Genomic DNA, 20,115 nt, shown 5'->3' with positions numbered 1-20,115 from the left:
TTCAGAAACAGCTTAACTACAATCATTTAACTCCTGAAAACAGTTTATCATTTTTCAAATTAGAGCGCTTAACAGTTTCTCAAATGAGTTTGTAAGTAGCATGTACTATCTTGATTAAACCTCCTCAAAATTTTCCAAGAAATCAAGCAAGCATTTGGTCAACACTTTCAAGTAGTTCCCACTACTACACAGTCCTTCCTGATTCTCTTCCTAATCAACAACCCTATCCAAATAAAAGTGATCATCTGCATCTGTTGATTAATAACTACCTAGTATGGCCCAATGTTAGCTATACTAGAAATATAGTTTACCTCCATGTAAGAAAGATTAAATATGTGAAAATTAATTGCAAAACAGACAGAGCAATGGAAGTGATCAAACCCAAGATGAATTAAAACCAACTGAGATTACCTGCTCTGGTAAAAACAGGATGCTCTGTATAATCCCTTCTGTATGGCCCAGAAACAACTACCAAGCAAAATTCCAAAGTGTGATAGCAGAAAAGTCTAGTAATTTACTACACGTACTACCTGCAACAGGCATAACTGCAAGGATATTCAGAAGCACAGCCAGTTGTCCAGACATGTATGGTTACTTTAGAGATAATAAAGTATTTTAAATACTGCATTAATATACTATACATTTATGTAGTAATTAATACAGTATATAGTATAGAAATAATGCAAATGTTTCCAGAACAGACTGAGTGAATGATCAGGGATATAAGTAGATCAGCAGTTGAATAAAAAGCAATAAAATCTTGATAAAATTAGAACAGCTTAAGTTTCATTCAATCTATAACTGACTTCAAAGTTACTGCTGTCAGTTAGTGCAAAACATTTTAAATGCTCCCGCAAGGCAAATCATTATTTAAGGTCAGAAAGATCAGATTTAATAAAAAAAATAATGTGGATAAATAAGATGATTACAAGCAAGACTGTAAAGACTTATAAAAAAACCAGCAGGGTGACAAGAATGCACCTTCAATAATCTAGCAACTATTTTCTTTAGTAATCTTCGTGCTAGATCTAGATGGGTGATCTTGAGACCTGTTACCATTAAAAAGGAACAAGTTATAAGGTAAGAAGAAAGATGGTTTTGTGGACTGGAATAACAGAATCGAAATGATATTTAATAAAATACATTCAATAGTATGCATTGGAGTATGCAACTCCGCTATCAGCTGAAGAATTTCAATAAAGCAAAGGCTCATAAGGGTGACACCATGAGCTGCCAATGTCACCCAGCCATGGATAAAAGGCCAGTGAGATTTTTGGATGCATCATTTAAGTATTTTCCTTGGATATAAACTCAGAAACAGAATCACAGAATCACAGAATAGTAGGGGTTGGAAGGGACCTCTGTGGGTCATCTAGTCCAACCCCCCCGCCGAAGCAGGGTCACCTACAGCAGGCTGCACAGGATCTTGTCCAGGCGGGTCTTGAATATCTCCAGAGAAGGAGACTCCACAACCTCCCTGGGCAGCCTGTTCCAGTGCTCCGTCACCCTCAGAGGGAAGAAGTTCCTCCTCATGTTCAGACGGAACTTCCTGTGCCTCAGTTTGTGCCCATTGCCCCTTGTCCTGTCACTGGGCACCACTGAAAAGAGCTTGGCCCCATCCTCCTGACACCCACCCTTCAGATATTTGTAGGCATTTAGAAGGTCCCCTCGCAGCCTTCTCTTCTTCAGGCTGAACAAGCCCAGTTCCCTCAACCTCTCCTCGTAGGGGAGATGCTCCAGTCCCCTCACCATCCTTGTAGCCCTCCGCTGGACTCTCTCCAGTAGCTCTTCATCCTTCTTGAACTGGGGAGCCCAGAACTGGACACAGTACTCCAGATGAGGCCTCACCAGGGCAGTGTAGAGGGGAAGGAGAACCTCCCTTGTCCTGCTGGCCACACTCTTCTTGATGCACCCCAGGATCCCATTGGCTTTCTTGGCAGCCAGGGCACACTGCTGGCTCATGGTTAACCTGTCGTCCACCAGGACACCCAGGTCCCTCTCCGCAGAGCTGCTCTCCAGCAGGTCCATCCCAAGCCTGTACTGCTGCATGAGGTTGTTCCTCCCCAGGTGCAGGACCCTGCACTTGCCCTTGTTGAACCTCATCAGGTTCCTCTCTGCCCAGCTTTCCAGCCTATCCAGGTCACGCTGAATGGCAGCACAGCCTTCTGGTGTATCTACCACACCTCCCAGTTTGGTGTCGTCAGCAAACTTGCTGAGGGTACATTCTAACTCTTCATCCAGGTCGTTGATGTATGATGTACCAGTATTTCACAAGGGAAGGGCAGAGGGAGAGCTATGTATTGGGCAAAGCAGATGTTTCAAAGCAGAGCCCTGTGGATTTATAAGAGACTGCTGCAGGGGACTGGACACAGTGATCCAATCAGTCCTTTCTACTCCCACTCTTCCAGTCTGGAATTCATAGAAAAGTAATGAACACATATGAAAAGCCCTAAATTAACTGTTTCCAGAAGCAAATGCAGATGCCAAATCTTTGTCTCCTCCATACCAGCTCACTGTTTGGGGTGGGTGGGGTTGTTTTTAAGTTGATCTTTCAGACCCACACTCATGGATTCCCCCTAATGCCAAAATCTCCCAGTAGATGGGTTTTAAGAATAAAATTAAAGATTATTTACAGAATTCCTGAAATAAAGTCTTTGAAAGTTTTTCTTAAGTTACTTCTTTTCCCCAGCCATACCCAATAATTTTTAGGCTGACTTTAAGAAAGCACTACCTTGCTCGCAGGAAGAAACTGCAATGGGCAAGGTTTCAAAGGACCACATGAACAATATTTTAATCAAATAACAAAAGTCCAAAACCAATTTAATCCACAGATTTTGGATTTACATTCTTTTTTACAACAATTTTTGCTATTCAAGAAAAAGAATAAGTTGATCCAGGAGGGCGACAAAATATTCCTTATCAGAATATCACTGTAAATATTACAAGAGCTCAAGAGAATAGCTAAAATTTGAAAACCAAGAATTTAATAAAAGTACAAAGACTACTGCTGTCATATAAACAGCTGAGATTCACTAGACTCCTCTTCCATGACTTTCAAGAAGCTTTCAAATGATTGAGGCAACAATTTCATTTTTCTGTCTGCTCTCCAGGTTGAATGAAAATTATCTAAAAATAGACAGATCTATTCAGGGATTCTTCAATCACTTCCATTCTCTCAACTGCTTTGAGATTTAAAATATAATTCTATTATGCCCAGTGATCAATGAGTATACATTACTTAATATTGCCAATTCTTTACAAAAAAACCCCTATACATCTTCTTACAGTACTGCTTCAAACATTAGGAGTATATATCATTAGTTCAATTTCATTACAGCTTATAACAAAATTAATACACAGGTATATAGTGCCTTGAAGCTAACAGCAGTTAGCTTTTACATAGGCATTTAGTTATTGGGTATTACAGTACGGGCAGGTAAGTTCCAACCACGGCTATTCACATTTTTTCCTTTTTACACTGAACAGCAGATACTGTCTCTCCTGACGGCCACAGAATGGGCAAACCTTTTAGGAAAGCAGATTTATAAGCCAGTAGACAGTTATTTCTTTTCCTGAAACAACTACAGTCTTAAATTGGGCTACTGACAACTCAGATGCTGACACAGAGCAAACATTCCTCTTCCAAGCCAAAGCTACTTCACATACACACTCTGGGAGGGCTGCTGAGTGTGCTTGACTTGAAGTAACAGCCAGCTAGAGCATACAGACAGTATTTCCATCAGTGAGTATCACAGGCAGCAAGAAGACAACCAGCAATTCAGAAGTGAAAAGCTTTTCTTATTAACAGCAGCAAGAGAGGATTTTAATGTCAGTGCTAGCAATGCACCAAGCTCATAAATCCTCGATATACAATAATTAATGCCTGAAGACGCATCAGTAAGATCGATTTGAGTCTTCTGCTTCTCTTAAGAAGCCTGAGAAGGGATTTTCTTTGGTCTTTCTTTTTGGAAGATTCACAGTTGGTGACCCAGCACTTAGCTTTTTCAGTACAGCAACACTCCTGCCAATCAGCATCCCAGAGCTATAAAACTGACTCCAATCTTTAATAAATCCCTGAAGAGCTGTGCCAGCTGGTCTTCCAATCCCAACACTACAGCACTAGAAGAGGAAAATCCAGGTCACATCAGCACAGGTGTTCTAGGTAAAGACCTACATTTCCTCAAGAAAAACAATTTTCACGTGAGCTACAGACCTTGCAAGTTCACCACTACTCAGAAGAAACATTTTTTTTTTTAAAGTAATTTTAGCTCCCCTACCAGAGCTAAATGCCAGTTCCAAGACTCTTAAGAAATAAAAAGCTGAACTACCCAAAACTCATATTACAATGGGATAGCGTCAACAGTAGTAGAGATTAGACTATTAGTGTACCATTTGCTGTCTGCAATAAAAACCTGTAAACACCTCCACATATTTCAGATACTCAGGCTTATGACATGATGTAACACAACATGAAGGCTTCCAGCCAAAAGCAGCATCACTTGGCCTTACAAGGCGTATGTTCACTAAGACCAAATGCATGCAAGCAGTCAAGAATTTCTAACAATCAAGAAGTCACACATTCCAAAGACTACTTTAAATCATCTGACAGGTGCAAGATGAACTATAAGTAGAACAGGCTAGCTGACAGGACTTCCTTTAAAGTTAAAATTCCTGCTGAAAAAAATTAGGTTTACTATTGCTAGCCATCTTCTTTAAGAAATCATACGCACTAGATTAGACCATGTTGAGCAGAAAACACAATCAGTTGTTCCATATTCTCACTGCTCATATTTTCAATCTTCCTTCATAATGTTTCTGCACAGTCCAGAAAATAAAATTTAATTCCAAATTTTTCAAAAATTCTACATTAAAATATCAAACTGCAAACTCGGATTTTACCAGATGAGACTGAACTAAAATGAGTACCATCCTTATTAATACATCAGTCTTCATACAGATGTGTCAACAGAATTTTATGCAGATGATACTTTCTTCAGTCTGCAAATGTCAACAGTTACAAACATCAGGTTGCATTTGTTTTTGAAGTATTTTGAGGAAATAAGCAGATTTCTGAAAACACTGATGGACACAGAGAAAGCGGGTTGGAATTTACTCTCTATTCGGCTATTAACATAGAAGTTGGAGAAGAAAACTAGCAACCCTGGTGTCAGTATTAAAGAATCACAAATTTCAAGGAGAAATCTTTGACTACTTAAAGGTCAGAAGAATTCACCGTCACCAAGCTAGTTACACATTTTTCATAGACAGACACCTAAGCAGAGTAAGAACAATCAAATGAATAAGAAGTCTTTTACAAGACCATCTTAAAACCTCCCTCATATGTTAAGAGACATTGTCAAATCTTGCAAGCTAAGTCTCAAATGTTCTAAAATATCCAACCTCCATAAAGCTTCTGATTATTCTTTAGATATGTATCAAAGCTAAAAGCTAGAGTGGAATAAAATTGTTCATTAATTCTTCAAACACTTTTAAAGACAGCAGAAAATTACATAGGCAAATAGTCATCATTAATGATGAATCACTAATGGGCATGAATTTCAATTAAAGAAAAGCAGAGTCAGCTAATTAGAAAAAAGATTATAAAGGAGATTTCTGGAAATACAGGTTAAATCACAGTGAACAAATTCAACCATCCTTATGTGAATAACTGTAGAAACCTCTAATCTTGAAAAGATTCAATTGTAGATTAAAAATGCACAAGAGGAACTTGAAAAAATACCAAATACATTCAAAGAACATTTTTTCTCTGCCTTCAATACATGTGGAAAATATTCAAAAAATTGTAAGTGCTCTAAAAAAAGCTTTGAAAACAATACAGATAAAGAAAAATTGATGTTACATGGTGGGGCCATAGGGTGTTTACCCTAGAGAGTCTAGCTGAATTCTGCCTAAAGTAACGGCAGAACTTGCTGACAAATGAAGTACAGGCAAATATAAAATTAAAAACTGCTCAACAGGATAATGCATGTGACTAAACATGATGACTTAAAGAATTCGGAAATATAATTTGACAAAATAAGGATGACAATCATTAATACATGGTGAGTGGATTATATTATCTGAAGTAAAATGAAGAAGGGTAAAGAATTTAAAGATTTTGTTCACATTTTTTCTTCCCATCGCTTTAACAGTGATGTTGCAGATAGTTAAAAAAAAAAAAATTAAAAATACCACACACACCCCACCACACCTAGGGGAAACACAAAATTTCTAACCAAAAGTAGCTCAATGGACTAAACATTTTTTGAAATATAGAGAAAATATCAGATCTCCATCCAAAAAAACTAGCACACGAAAAAAATAAAAAAAACCAGAACACAGGTTTGTTTCTCTAGAAAGAAAAGCCTGATTAGATACGGAGAAAAAAAAGAAACACTAGCATCGTCCCATTTCATGACTCATGAAATTATTGCAATGTTTCTCACAAAAACTTGTGCCCCTCTGCTCTATCCATATGCCAATATAAATTCTACACAGAAAGCAAATGGCTGTATTCATACAGACAGGCCATATAGCTCTTAAGCACACATTTGCACGTGAAGTCTGTTTTCACATCACAAAGCTGTCTGCTCAGCAGGTAACTTCTGCTGCTAACAACTGTTTTGTACTTAATTAACACGCACAGTAAGAATAAGATTCTTCACATGTGCCATTCACTTTCACTCTTATAGTCCCTTGGTTTAGATTTAGTTTTTCTTAATTCTGTCTTCCCAGAGATCTCTGGCAACAGAAGCTTGAGAAATACCATGCTTTAGGTTCTTAAATTCCATTGTCAACCCATGCGAATGTACACATGGTACAGAAAGAACAACCAAGAGCTTTTCTTCAAGGACCCATAAATTTGTCCATGTAAATTAGGCAATGTTTGTATTTTGGGTTTTACTTTGGGTAGGTAAATAAGAATAAAAGAACTGTCAGATAAAAAGCTAAATAGGCAGACTAATAAAGCAGAGTTCTGGAAATCCTCTAGAACTTGGGATCACTTGCAAGACTGGACAAGGAAAGAAGAAAGTGAAAGGGAGAAGTTGCTGGAATGTTTTGCAAACATCCCAATATGGGAATGGCTCTTCTTCAAGACTAGAGTCTGGGATAATTTCTGTGTCCCCACGGCATCTTGGTTTTCAGAACTGGTACTGGTATTTCCACAGGACCAGAGCTTAAACTCTAGAATTCAGACTTCAGGTGAGCTACAGAGTTTTATATACTGAAGAACCTGTGATGCCAAACAGAACAAGAGAATTTACAGAAGTATCAGTACTGCCAATTTTTAACTGTTGCAAAGGCTACTTTCACATTTTGGGACATTCTCACAACAGAATCCTACTTTCCCTTTCCTTTTCACTGCATTTTTCCCCTTTTGAAAGAGGTCCACATCAAACAGCCTGATATAAATTTAAAGAAGCTCTTGGGCAGCCCTATCAAGTCACTGTAATCACAGCATTTGTGCAGGACTGGATGGACAGTTTGGATTTCCAAAGATTAGACAGAACCACTGAGCACTCTTCCCAACTTTCAACTTCATTGCAAACTAAAAAAAATTAACATTTAAGTTCATGTTTGACCAAAACCAGTAGTATGGAAACAATACACTGAATTCTAAAGAAAACAGCAATCCTGTTTTGTTAAAGGCTTCAAAAGTCTCTATTTAAACAACAACAAACTTATCATGTTTTGAGCTCATTTGTGAAAGAAATGCTAGAAAAGCAAAAATCAATAAAACTGCAAAAAATAGATTTCACTTATATCATGGAATGTATTTAAACAACGTCATTTTCACAGGAAAATGCCACATTTTCAGCATTCTTTAAGATATGTTTTTCAAATGTTGCTAGATTTCTTAATAGTCTAGAAGAAAAACAGCAGATTCACTCACATGTTAAATTTCGAGACTATACTCGTACAGCTAGTGATTCCACAAAAGGTTTTTCATCTGGCTTAACTTGCAGGTTTTCATCCTAATACAAAAAGGTTTGGCAAATTTAAATAAAATAGCCACATCAAGATATAGACATTGCATCAGTAAGGGAGAAAAGTAAATAAAACTTAGAATTTGTTATTTGTTTCACTGCGCAGCAGCCCTGAGAAATCTGAACAGTGTGATATGTAATTTAAGGCAGAAAGATTATTTCTTGAAAGAGTTCACTTTTCCCCCCAGTTACCTGTGAGATTGACCATAAGAATTTTCTGCATAGTTGCACAGAGAAAACAATCAGTAGAACATAAGGTATGGCAGAGATGTACCAGACTTCACTAAGTTACTTAAGTTTCTCCAAATACTCAGGTGCTTATTACTTTGCCAATTTTTTCTACAAGTTGTCAGGCACTTTGTAAAACCAGCTAATGTGTTTAATGTGACACATCATTTTTGAACGTATAAAGCTGGTAGCAACTTATGGTTTTTTTTACAACTCAAAATTCATACCTGACTAGAAGCCAAGAGAAAAATGGGTCACCATAAAAAAGGTTAATCTGTCAAACAACATTAAAAAAGGGAATATGAAGGAACTATTTTGCAAATTTAGTTATACATTAATTGGAGCTCGCAGCCTTTGAGTAATACAATCACTTTTAAAATTTGAATTAGACACTTTTTAAAGCCTGTTCTAAAATTCTGTGTTCCAATTCATTTAAAATTACTTTTCAGTAACTTTTGTGAAAGATCGTCAACTTCTCTGAAGATACTAGAAACTTTACAACAAGAGAGTAGACACGCCTGAGAGGCCATACTACATGGTTAGACCATGGTTAAAGATTCACCAACACACTACTGCGTACGTAGTTGCTACTCCATCTTCTCTCTCATTCCAACACACTACCCTTCTGCTTTGCCAGCAAAAAATTACACAGCAATGAAGAAACTCAATCAGGGAACTGATACAACTAAAAAATAACCAAGAACAATTGTGGGTTTTAGCAACATCAGTCTCCCAGTGCAGACCCAGACCAAAGAATGCAGACCAATCAGGTATCCCCCTCAACAGCACTTCTTTCCACTCAAATCTGTCACCTCATTAAACTCACCATTAGAGTCAACAATCACAGAAGAGGTGACTGGGCTACAACAAAAGAAATATCAGTGCAGCTACAGTTTGACAGGCCATAAGCAGTAAATCCAGAAATAAGAAAATTGCTCTGCTTCCCCCCCCTATTTTTTATTCTGAGTAGCCTCTACTATTATTTAACAGTATTAGGTAGTAATTTTGGATATATTTCTCACTATCCCCTAAATTGATGCTTATTCAAGCTATACTTTTTAAGCACTGAATTTAAGAGTGCATGCCAGATCAAGATCTTTTGAAACTGACTGGAAAAGGATCCATTTAGACCTGAATCAGGCTTTTTCCCATTTACCCCGCTGAACCTGAACTTCAAAGATGGCCCCAATGAGTTCTTCAGAACTCAGTCTGTGAAAATGAATCTTATGAAAGGTGCTAACAGGCTTGCAGGAAAGAAAAAAAAAAAAATCAAGGCAAAAAATAAACACAAGGTGTCAATACCAAGGATATCAAGTGGAGGTCAACATCTAACACGCTAAATACAACTGAACTGGTTGATCTTTTCTGCCAAAGGAAACAGACTTGTCATACCACATTTTTGCTCATCTGTCCCATTAAACTTTGGTTCTCCATCTTGTTTCAATCAAGTTTAAAAAAACGGTAGCAAGAAGGAGATGCACACAGAGAGAAAGCTTGACAAGAACTTAGTTGTTAAACACCTCATTGGGCAGCCAGTGACTACACAGTGGTAGTTTAGTAAGTCATCTTGGTAGTTTAATAAGTCATCTCTCATCTGACAAGGATACTGCTTCAAGGGAACCATGTTTACTGTAGAAACACAGAAAATAAAAACCAGGCTTTCTTAGCTCAGCTGGACGGAAAATTGATCTGAATTCCAGTGCATTGGCTTAAAACACTCTTTTCAAGATGGTATCATACTGAGAGAGTAAAAGTAAGTTTAGGAAAACTAACAACAGAGCACTTTACCCACTTGGATATTGTACTTTCCAATACCCAGAGACAACCACAGTAACCGACAAACTAGGGCTGTGCTAGTATCTAAAGAGATTCTTAAGGACACCTATTTAGTAACTGCAGGCAACTGAACTGGTCCACCAGGACCCTGAAAGAACAGAAAAATATGGACTATGCAATGATAAAGAAGTAGCATATATGCAGTCTCCAAGTGCTCCCTTTGCTCTAAGACACATCCAAAAGCAGACAGACCTGACCAAAGCATCAAAAATTCCTGGGTCACGTTTTGTACTAACCTCCTCTGCAGGTTTACAGCCATTTGGATGGTCCACTAGCACTGGTGGCAAAATCCCAACACATTGCTGTAGAGCGCCTGTGGTAGGAACCATAGAGCAACAGATTGGCCTAGGCCATTCTGACATGAACGCAGAAGCAGAAGAGGTCTTCCATCCACAACGTCTTAAGGCGGCCCTACAAGAAGAACAGAAATTCATATAAGTTCCCCACTCAATTGTGGCAGAGCTTGAAGCGCAAGGGCAAGGGGATGAAAGTTTCCCAGCATTTGAGACTTCAATATCCTGTGCGAGTGAGGAGGAGTCAAATGACTGCTTCTAAAAAGAGGCAGTGAAGCCAGCCTGTGAGGAAAACAACATATGCAGGGTAGAGTGGAGAGGTGGAACAAGTCATCAAAATTTTTTAGCCTTTCAGATGATATGATTTAAGTGGGAGGACTGCCTGTCCTCCCAAATAAGCAGTTATCTATTTTTGAGTTCTATATATGTCGCCCTTTATCCAATCACGAACACTTCGCACAACAAACTATGAATTGTACTCGATAAGGCTAGAAAACAGCCTCTTCAACGGCATACATTCACATGAGCAGCTCCCCAGATGATCATTCTTTTGGACTAAGTTTTCCCATATGTATTCTAGTTTATAGATGTAGGGTTTTTTACATTCTTTCATCTCTCGCCCACAAGTTAAAAATTAGCATTTATAACAACAGCTTTCGTTAAAAAAAGGTGTTATTAAACTAACACAGAACTGATGCTTAAGAAGTAATGCTTTTTCACTTCTTAAAAAGTGACACCTGAAAAATGATGCCTGAGCCTTTCCAAGTCTTATCTGTTAAAATTTCAGCAATTGATTGAATTCCTTCAAATCTCCTCCTTCATCCAGTTAATGCAGCAATGTCTGAAGGAAATTCTAAGCCGCTGGAAAGTAAACAAAGTATCTTAACAGACAAGAAAGTAGATATTTTCAATTGTTAATACAATTGCAACTTGCCTACACTTAAGTAATATTTGCCATATATTATTAGCTTATGTGTTGTATTTGCCTTATTGCATATGAGCCTGCTAAGTTATGCTCTGCCTGTTTAAACCGTTAGATTTATGTATTACCTGTCCAGATGAAAAATTACGTACAAGGGAGAAAAAAACCCAAGATGCTAACAATATGATAACATGACAGTATGGAGGAAATACACTGTAAGGTAAGCTAAGAGTGGCAGTGATAGAAGGTGTTTGTCAACTGCTTACTGTGAAACAAATAATTACCCTAGTACTGAGGCAGGCGAAGTAAATATAATACTTGGCAGTTTCCCATTTTCTTTGCATATCAAAGTAGAAAGGGAAAATGTCTCAACTCCTAATTTTATTTGCCATTTGAGGATAGATTACCAAAATACTGATAAAGCACACTGACAGAATAGGAATAGTAAGCAATTTTATATGTACAGAAGTGGCTTACAAATCTGAATTTTAAAAGAACTGGCTAAGCATCTCCCAGAAATAATACCAACCTCTACCAAATCTGAAAAAAATAGGCAAGTTTCAAAGGATCAGAAAAATATGGATTCACAAGGTGACCCAAGACATACCCATCAGGACACCTAACATAAATCATGTGATTATGACCTTTCTGAATGTGTTAAATATCGAGAGATTGTGACATAATTCTGAAGAGACCCTTTGGCAAATTAGTCACAGCCTTCAAGAAGGTTAAACACACAGACTTCTATGATATATCTGACTAGGCTCTACAAATTGCACTGTAATGTGCAATACACACAAAAAATCAGTGTTGCTTATATTAGATTAGCTTTTTTTATACCACTTCAGTAAAACTGCAGTGCCTTACAGAGGTGGAGAACATGATCCCTTTTTACAGATGGGGAAACTAGCCCATCACACGCTAAGTGGCCAGGCAGATCTGGGGGTAAGTTCTCTTCTATCTGCTAAAGAGTTTTAACTGAAGTATCTACCTATACATCTGTCTGGTCAGATGAAGATCCACCTTTTCATGATTTTGCTAATGTATATATTTCTTCAAAGGATCCTAAGAAGAAAGGCTCTTTGTTCAGTGCTGTCCAGACACTGGGCAGAAATAGCTCTTATAAAACACACAAATAAAAAGAAAACAATGAGAGCAGGACACAGAGAATGGTCCATGTTGCTATTAGTAAGCAAGGCACATCTACCAAGGGCAGATGTTCTCTTTTTTGTAGTGAACTTCCACACACTTAAAAGCTTATCATTTCCCTTGATCTTTTCTTTAGGTTACAAAAATGCCAATTCAATCTTTCTTTCTGCACATAACATCTTTTCTAAATCGCCAGCCATTACCATTACCCTCCTGAGGCAAATTAACTGTGCCTACATCTTTCTTGAACCACAGTGGCCAAAACTGATACAGTACTTTAACCTTATAATACAGAGCAGAGCAGAGCAGAAGGTTCAACTCTGCACGTTCTCCAGATTATTCTACCGTTTATTCATGCCAATACATGCACACACCTCTTTTCTGAACAATGCTGCATTATTGACTCTCATTTTATAATCTATTGCTTGTCATAGATCAGGGTGGGGAATGGAGTGGTAAGAACAACTTCAACAGTTGATCTCCATCTTTTATTTTTATGTTCTTTTTGACCTAAATATAAAGCATTTCACTTACTCTTCTAAATCGCATCCTATTCTTTCAGACCATCATTCCAATATTCAAGATTCTTCTGAACTATCATCCCAGCTTCGCGTATCTGCATTTATTCCCAAACACCGCCTGGCTTCAGATTTCATAACCACAAGCTAGTCCATTACCCCGTTCACGAACAAGAACAATAAGCTGAAACAACTACACAAAATCCCATACAATATGCTTTCCCTTGCTGAAAACGAACTACTGAAAAATAAAACTCTGGCTACTGTTAACCTAATGATTTTACACACAGCCTAAAATAGCTTTTTTTATCTAGGCGATGTTTCCTTAGCTTGCTCTGTAAGAGTATCACATGTGGCTTTCTCCAGTCCACAAGCTTCCTGTTGAAGAGGAAGTTAGATTGGCTTGATTATGTGTTTCTGATCTTCACAATAAGGCTTCCAAAGATGCTTCCCTAAACTGCATGTTCGAAGAGAGGACTGTCTTACCTGTAACTACATCTCTTCAGTATGTTTCTACTCTAGCTGGATTTTCCACTATATCCTGTCAAGAACAAAAACCAAGGCACAGTATGCATGCACAACTGGTCGGTGATTTTTCTTGCAGTTCTGACTCAAAACAAAAGTCATTCTAGCCAGAAACAGGCAAAAGAAACCAAGGTGAAGAACATGCACTGTGCCCTTTCATTTTGATGTAAATCCTAAGTAACTCACAAAAAAGTAACAACCTACACACACTTGATGTGGACAAGCAAGTGGGTTTGGAAACCTGGACATCCATAACAGAATATGTAGGTGAACAAAAACCAGAAAGCATCTGCTGCAACAGCAGTTACAAATAAGTACTTGGATAAAGGTGACCAGATACCACTAGCTTTCAATGTTTCATACCACGTTACACTGCTACACAATTTAAACTGAAGACTACTTCTGCCTTAAACTGTGCATACAAATAGCCTGCAGACTTCAAATGAAATCATTGGAGCTGGGATTTTGGAATTTAGCATCCAAGCAGCTTCTGTTAATATGAAGTTCTCACATCAACTCCCAAGTATTTCACAGGATGAACGTTAGATAAGGATGATTCTAGGTAGAGATTTCCCTTGCCAATAATTTTTACTGTCCTGTTTTATATTGCATTACCACAATGGACCTTATAAATGCTTATAAATATCTTAAGAGTGGGTGTCAGGAGGATGGGGCCAGACTCTTTTCAGTAGTGCCCAGTGACAGGACAAGGGGCAATGGGCACAAACTGAAGCACAGAAAGTTCCAGCTGAACATGACGAAGAACTTCTTCCCTCTGAGGGTGACGGAGCACTGGAACAGGCTGCCCAGGGAGGCTGTGGAGTCTCCTTCTCTGGAGATATTCAAGACCCGCCTGGACAAGGTCCTGTGCAGCCTGCTGCAGGCGACCCTGCTTTGGCAGGGGGGTTGGACTAGATGACTCACAGAGGTCCCTTCCAACCACGAACATTCTGTGACTCTGTAACGGGTGCCTTAGCTTTGCACGTGGCACCTAGAAAGATTTTTTGGAAAACTGACTATTCAGGGAATCCGATACTCTGAGCTTTTATTTAAACCTAAACAAATTTTAGCCAGCCACTCTGATGTGCTGACCAGATTCACAGCCACAATTTTTGCAGAGTGCAAAATATAATTGTCTCGTATTCAATTAACTGTCTATACTGAGCAGCTTCAATATCTGTATTCCTTTTATTCAAAGACCTTCTTTCTGACAGGCATAATGTTAGTAACAGCAACAATCATGCAGAGCTACTTAGGCACAATGAAATATTTATCCCTAATTGTTACTCTTTATCCCACTTACAACTTTCACCTCTTCCTAAATACAATATAGAGTGACTGTATGCTTGCTTAGTCATGAATTATCATCCCAGTCTGTACAATCAATTTCTGTTTATTCAGTGACACACCTCCACACACACCCAAAGTCATACAGCTGCCATAAAGTTTGTAACCAACTCCATTTCGTCAGCTTACTTTTTCTATCAGCTCAGTCCAGTGGCATGACCCTGCACATGGTCAGAAACATCAGAGCCAGGAAGTGAACAGAAAATTGTGAAAAGGAGAGAAAATTACTAGCCTAACATGAAACTCCAGAAAAAGAAAATTTATAACACTGAGAAAAACACATCTTCTTGAAGTGACCAAAAATACATTAAAAAAAACCAGAGCATACAATAAAACTACCTCAGTCTTATTCCATAATTCTTCACGGCTTTATCTTATACAGAAAGACAGAAAGGGAAATAATTATTGCAACAAATCTTTCTTAATGGAGAGAATCCAAAGTTTTTTTTTCCTGCACGCAATTTGTCAGAAAAAAAAAATAAGATGCATAGGCATCATTTATAATACAAGCAGCAAAACTATAAACATAGGTATGTGTTTAACAGGTGTGAAATACACACTGCTATCACAATATTTCCCCAAAACTTACAAAATATTGTCAGTGTAACAGTTGTTTCAGTCTGGCTGACATCTAAAGTGTACGCCCTTACTTTTCTTGGTCTTCATCGATAGATTGTTCACCAACAAAGCAACGATGCTGCTAACTACAGCCAGGCAAACAATGCAGCAGCACCTTCCTCTCACAGGCCTCCTGCCTTCTGGGGACACTAACTCAAAGCAACACAAGCCAGAACTAGCACTGTATGAAAGGGACCAAGAGTGACTGAACCCACAGGGGTTTTTTTAAGCAGATATTATTTTTAGAAGTCAACTGTAAAATGCTACCTCCCCCCTGCCCTATGCCCAAATCAGACTACAGCAAAGCTCATTTTCACTTTGCTTAAGAGTCCTACACTGCTGGAAAGCACAAGAAAAAAATCTAAACATACAAGACAAGCTACTGCTCTCAACAGTAAAGTGTCTACTATCATATTCAGCATCATTACTAAATCTCTTTGGACTGCAGGAAATATCCTTTTCATAACTCAAACAGTACCTACACAGAATTGCACAACTCAAAAAGTATAAAAGCTATCTTTCATAACCTCTGTTTCGGTTTCGGCTGCCGCCAGCAACAAAAGCGCCACGCGGCCGCCCCTCCCCCCGCCGGTGTGCGGAGGAGAATGGAAAGAAAGAGGCAGAAACTGGTGGGTCGGGATAAGGGCAGTTTAACAGAACAGCAAACAGAGAGAAACAGGAACAACAACGGTAAAAATAAGGAGAAAACACAACAACGAACCGCACGACCCAGACAGCCGCTCTCCCGAACAGGACCGGCGCCGCGCGCAACCCAAGCCACCAGTGAGTCACCGCCACGCCGCTGCCCGCCCCCGCCCGGAACCCAGCGTGGTGGCACATGGTATGGAATACTGGGCTCTGTTTGGCCAGGTGGGGTCAGCCCCCACCCCCCAGCTGTGCCCCTTCCTGGAGTCCAGTGAAAATTAACCCTGTCCTGGCCAAACCCAGGACATTATCCACCCCTTACTCCATACCATCTACGTCATGCCCAGGTCCCCCATTGTCCAGTTGATCACCACCACTTCTCCTGTCTCCAGATATCATTCCCTCAGTCTATGGATCATCACTCTAAAGTGTCCGTTGAGTTCATTTAATCCATGACTTCAAGCTCCATCTGTCGTAATGGCCTTCCATGGCAGGAGAGGTGATGTGTGGTGATGGGCGGTCACTTGCTGCATCCGGACCTCACGGCTGATGTATCTGGTGCGGTCTGTGCCCACAGTCTGCAGGAGATGATCTTGATGAAGTTGCTGGATGCCAGTTGTTGAAAAACCAGGTCCAGTTCCATCATCGCTGTGCTCTGCTAGGTTTTCATCAAAAAAAAAGTCCATCCTTCTTTAATCTGGACGATTCTTACTACTAATGGTACAAAATATAACAATTATAACAATGATAACAGACAGTGACAGGGTTATTTAACAATTAACTTTATACAATTTATTTATGGACTATTCTCTCCCAAAATCAAATCCCCATGAGGTACACATCGGCCTTCCCCATCCTTCTGCATTACCTACCAGGTACACCCAGGTCCTTGAGCAAAAACAATCCCCCGGACGGGCTTGCCTTTGCCCAAGGCAGGATTAACCCAAACCATCTCCCTAACATGTTCCGCATGTGCACTACAGGGACTTTATCCCCTTCAACTGGGCGCTAAGGTTTTGACTGGGCAGGACCAGCCTGGTTGGTGGACCCTCTGGTGTTGACCAACCAGGTGGCCTTTGCTAAATGAGTATCTCAATTTTTGAAAGTCCCACCCCCCATTGCTCTCAAGGTGGTTTTTAGCAGCCCATTGTACCGCTCGATCTTTCCAGAGGCTGGTGCATGGTAGGGGATGTGATACACCCACTCGATACCGTGTTCTTTGGCCCAGGTGTCTATGAGGCTGTTGGGAAAGTGAGTCCTGTTGTCCGACTCAATTCTTTCGTGAGTGCCATGTTGCCACAGGACTTGTTTTTCCAGGCCCAGGATGGTATTCCAGGCAGTGGCATGGGGCACAGGGTAGGTTTCCAGCCATCCGGTGGTGGCCTCCACCATAGTGAGCACATAGCGCTTGCCTTGGCGGGTTTGTGGCAGTGTGATGTAGTCAATCTGCCAAGCCTCCCCATATTTATATTTTAGCCATCGTCCTCCATACCACTGAGGCTTTACCCGCTTGGCTTGCTTGATTGCAGCGCATGTCTCACATTCATGGATAACCTGTGCGATGGTGTCCATGGTCAAGTCCACCCCTCGGTCACGAGCCCATCTGTATGTCGCGTCTCTTCCTTGGTGGCCCGAGGTGTCATGGGCCCACCGAGCTATAAAGAGTTCACCCTTATGTTGCCAGTCCAGATCCACCTGAGCCACTTCAATCTTAGCAGCCTGATCTACCTGGTGGTTGTTTTGATGTTCTTCAGTGGCCCGACTCCTAGGGACGTGGGCATCCACGTGACGGACTTTTACAACCAACTGCTCTAGCCGGGCAGCAATATCTTGCCACAATGGGGCAGCCCAGATAGGTTTGCCTCTGCACTGCCAGTCGTTCTTCTTCCATTGCTGCAGCCACCCCCACAAGGCATTGGCCACCATCCAAGAGTCAGTGTAAAGAAAGAGCACTGGCCACTTCTCTCTAATGGCAATGTCTAAAGCCAGCTGGATGGCTTTCACCTCTGCAAACTGGCTGGACTCACCTTCTCCCTCGGCCGTTTCTGCAACTTGTCATGTAGGGCTCCATACAGCAGCCTTCCACCTCCGCTGCTTCCCCACAATACGACAGGACCCATCCGTGAACAGGGCATACTGTTTCTCATCTTCTGGCAGCTGGTTATACAGTGAGGCCTCTTCAGCACGTGTCACCTCCTCCTCTGGCGATGCTCCGAAATCTTTGCCTTCTGGCCAGTCCATGATTACCTCCAGAATTCCTGGGCGACTGGGGTTTCCCATTCGGGCACGCTGGGTGATCAGAGCGACCCACTTACTCCTCGTAGCATCGGTGGCATGGTGCGTAGAGGGGACCCTCTCTTTGAACATCCAGCACAGGACCGGCAATCATGGTGCTAGGAGGAACTGTGCTTCAGTGCCAACCACTTCTGAAGCAGCTCGAACGCCTTCATATGCTGCCAGAATCTCTTTTTCAGTGGGAGTATAGTGGGCCTCGGATCCTTTGCATCCCCGGCTCCAGAACCCCAGGGGTCGACCTCGAGTCTCCCCTGGGGCTTTCTGCCAGAGACTCCAGGTTGGGCCATTCTCCCCGGCTGCGGTGTAGAGCACGTTTTTAACATCTTGCCCTGACCGGACTGCACCAAGGGCTATGGCATGAACTATCTCCCATTTAACCTGTTCAAATGCCTGTCGTTGCTCAGGGCCCCATTCAAAATCATTCTTCTTCCGGGTCACGTGGTACAGAGGACTTACAATCTGGCTGTAATTTGGGATGTGCATCCTCCAAAAACCCACAACACCCAGGAAGGCCTCTGCTTCCTTTTTGCTGGTTGGTGGAGACATAGCTGCTATTTTGTTGATGACATCCACTGGGATTTGACGGCGCCCATCCTGCCATTTTATCCCCAAAAACTGGATCTCTTGTGCAGCTCCCTTGACTTTACTTCGCTTAATGGCGAAACCGGCTTTCAGAAGGATCTAAACTATTTTCTCCCCTTTCTCGAAAACTTCCTCCGCGGTGTCACCCCATACAATGATGTCATCGATGTACTGCAGATGTTCTGGAGCTTCACCCTTTTCCAGTGCAGTTTGGATTAGTCCATGGCAAATGGTGGGACTGTGTTTCCACCCCTGGGGCAGTCGATTCCAGGTGTACTGGACGCCCCTCCAGGTGAAAGCAAACTGTGGCCTGCACTCTGCTGCCAAAGGGATGGAGAAGAATGCATTAGCAATGTCAATTGTAGCGTACCACTTGGCTGCCTTTGACTCCAGCTGATATTGAAGTTCTAGCATGTCTGGCACGGCAGCACTCAGCGGTGGTGTGACTTCATTCAGGCCACGGTAGTCTATTGTCAGTCTCCACTCTCCAGTAGATTTTCTCACTGGCCGTATGGGACTATTAAAGGGTGAGCGAGTTTTGCTGATCACTCCTTGACTCTCCAGCTGGCGGATCAGCTGATGAATGGGGAGAAGGGAGTCTCAGTTGGTACGATACTGTCGCCGGTGCACCGTTGTGGTTGCGATTGGCACCTGTTGTGCTTCAACCCTCAGCAACCCCACAACGGAAGGATCCTCCGAGAGACCAGGCAAAATGGACAGCTGTTTAATTTCTTCCATCTCCACAGCAGCTGTGCCAAAAGCCCACCGATACCCCTTTGGGTCCTTGAAATACCCTCTCCTAAGACAGTCTATCCCAAGGATGCACGGAGCCTCGGGGCCAGTTACAATGGGGTGCTTCTGCCACTCCTGCCCAGTGAGGCTCACTTCAGCCTCCAATACACTCAGCTCTTGGGACCCCTCTGTCACTCCCGAAATGCAAATGGACTCTGACCCTTTGAAATCTGGTGGCATTAAAGTACACTGTGCACCAGGGTCCACTAGAGCTTTATACTCTTGTGGATCTGACGAGCCAGGCCACCGAATCCACACCGTCCAATAAACACGGTTGTCCCTTTCCTCCACCTGGCTGGAGGCAGGGCCCCTCTAATCCTCGTCAGAGAATCTGCTGCTCATCTGCTGTAAAAATGACTTGGAGGTCCCCTCCAGAG

General features: G+C 41.2%; 1 protein-coding gene across 2 annotated transcripts in view; it reads right to left on the bottom strand.

Moving 5' to 3' along the window:
* Nucleotides 1-20,115, bottom strand: part of GALNT1 (polypeptide N-acetylgalactosaminyltransferase 1) — a 100,881-nt gene that overhangs the window by 57,208 nt on the left and 23,558 nt on the right. The window contains exons 2-3 of one of the 2 annotated variants that reach the window (XM_075416724.1): nucleotides 10,289-10,463; nucleotides 7,895-7,976 (exon numbers count right to left, since the gene is read on the bottom strand). The gene's annotated coding sequence lies outside the window, so the exon portion shown is untranslated. The remainder of the gene's footprint in view (nucleotides 1-7,894; nucleotides 7,977-10,288; nucleotides 10,464-20,115) is intronic. The other variant, XM_075416722.1, reaches the window with a different exon arrangement.

Source organism: Opisthocomus hoazin, chromosome 3 (assembly GCF_030867145.1).
Source record: "Opisthocomus hoazin isolate bOpiHoa1 chromosome 3, bOpiHoa1.hap1, whole genome shotgun sequence".
Classification (NCBI taxonomy): Eukaryota; Metazoa; Chordata; class Aves; order Opisthocomiformes; family Opisthocomidae; genus Opisthocomus; species Opisthocomus hoazin.
This window is presented reverse-complemented; position numbering and strand designations above follow the sequence as displayed.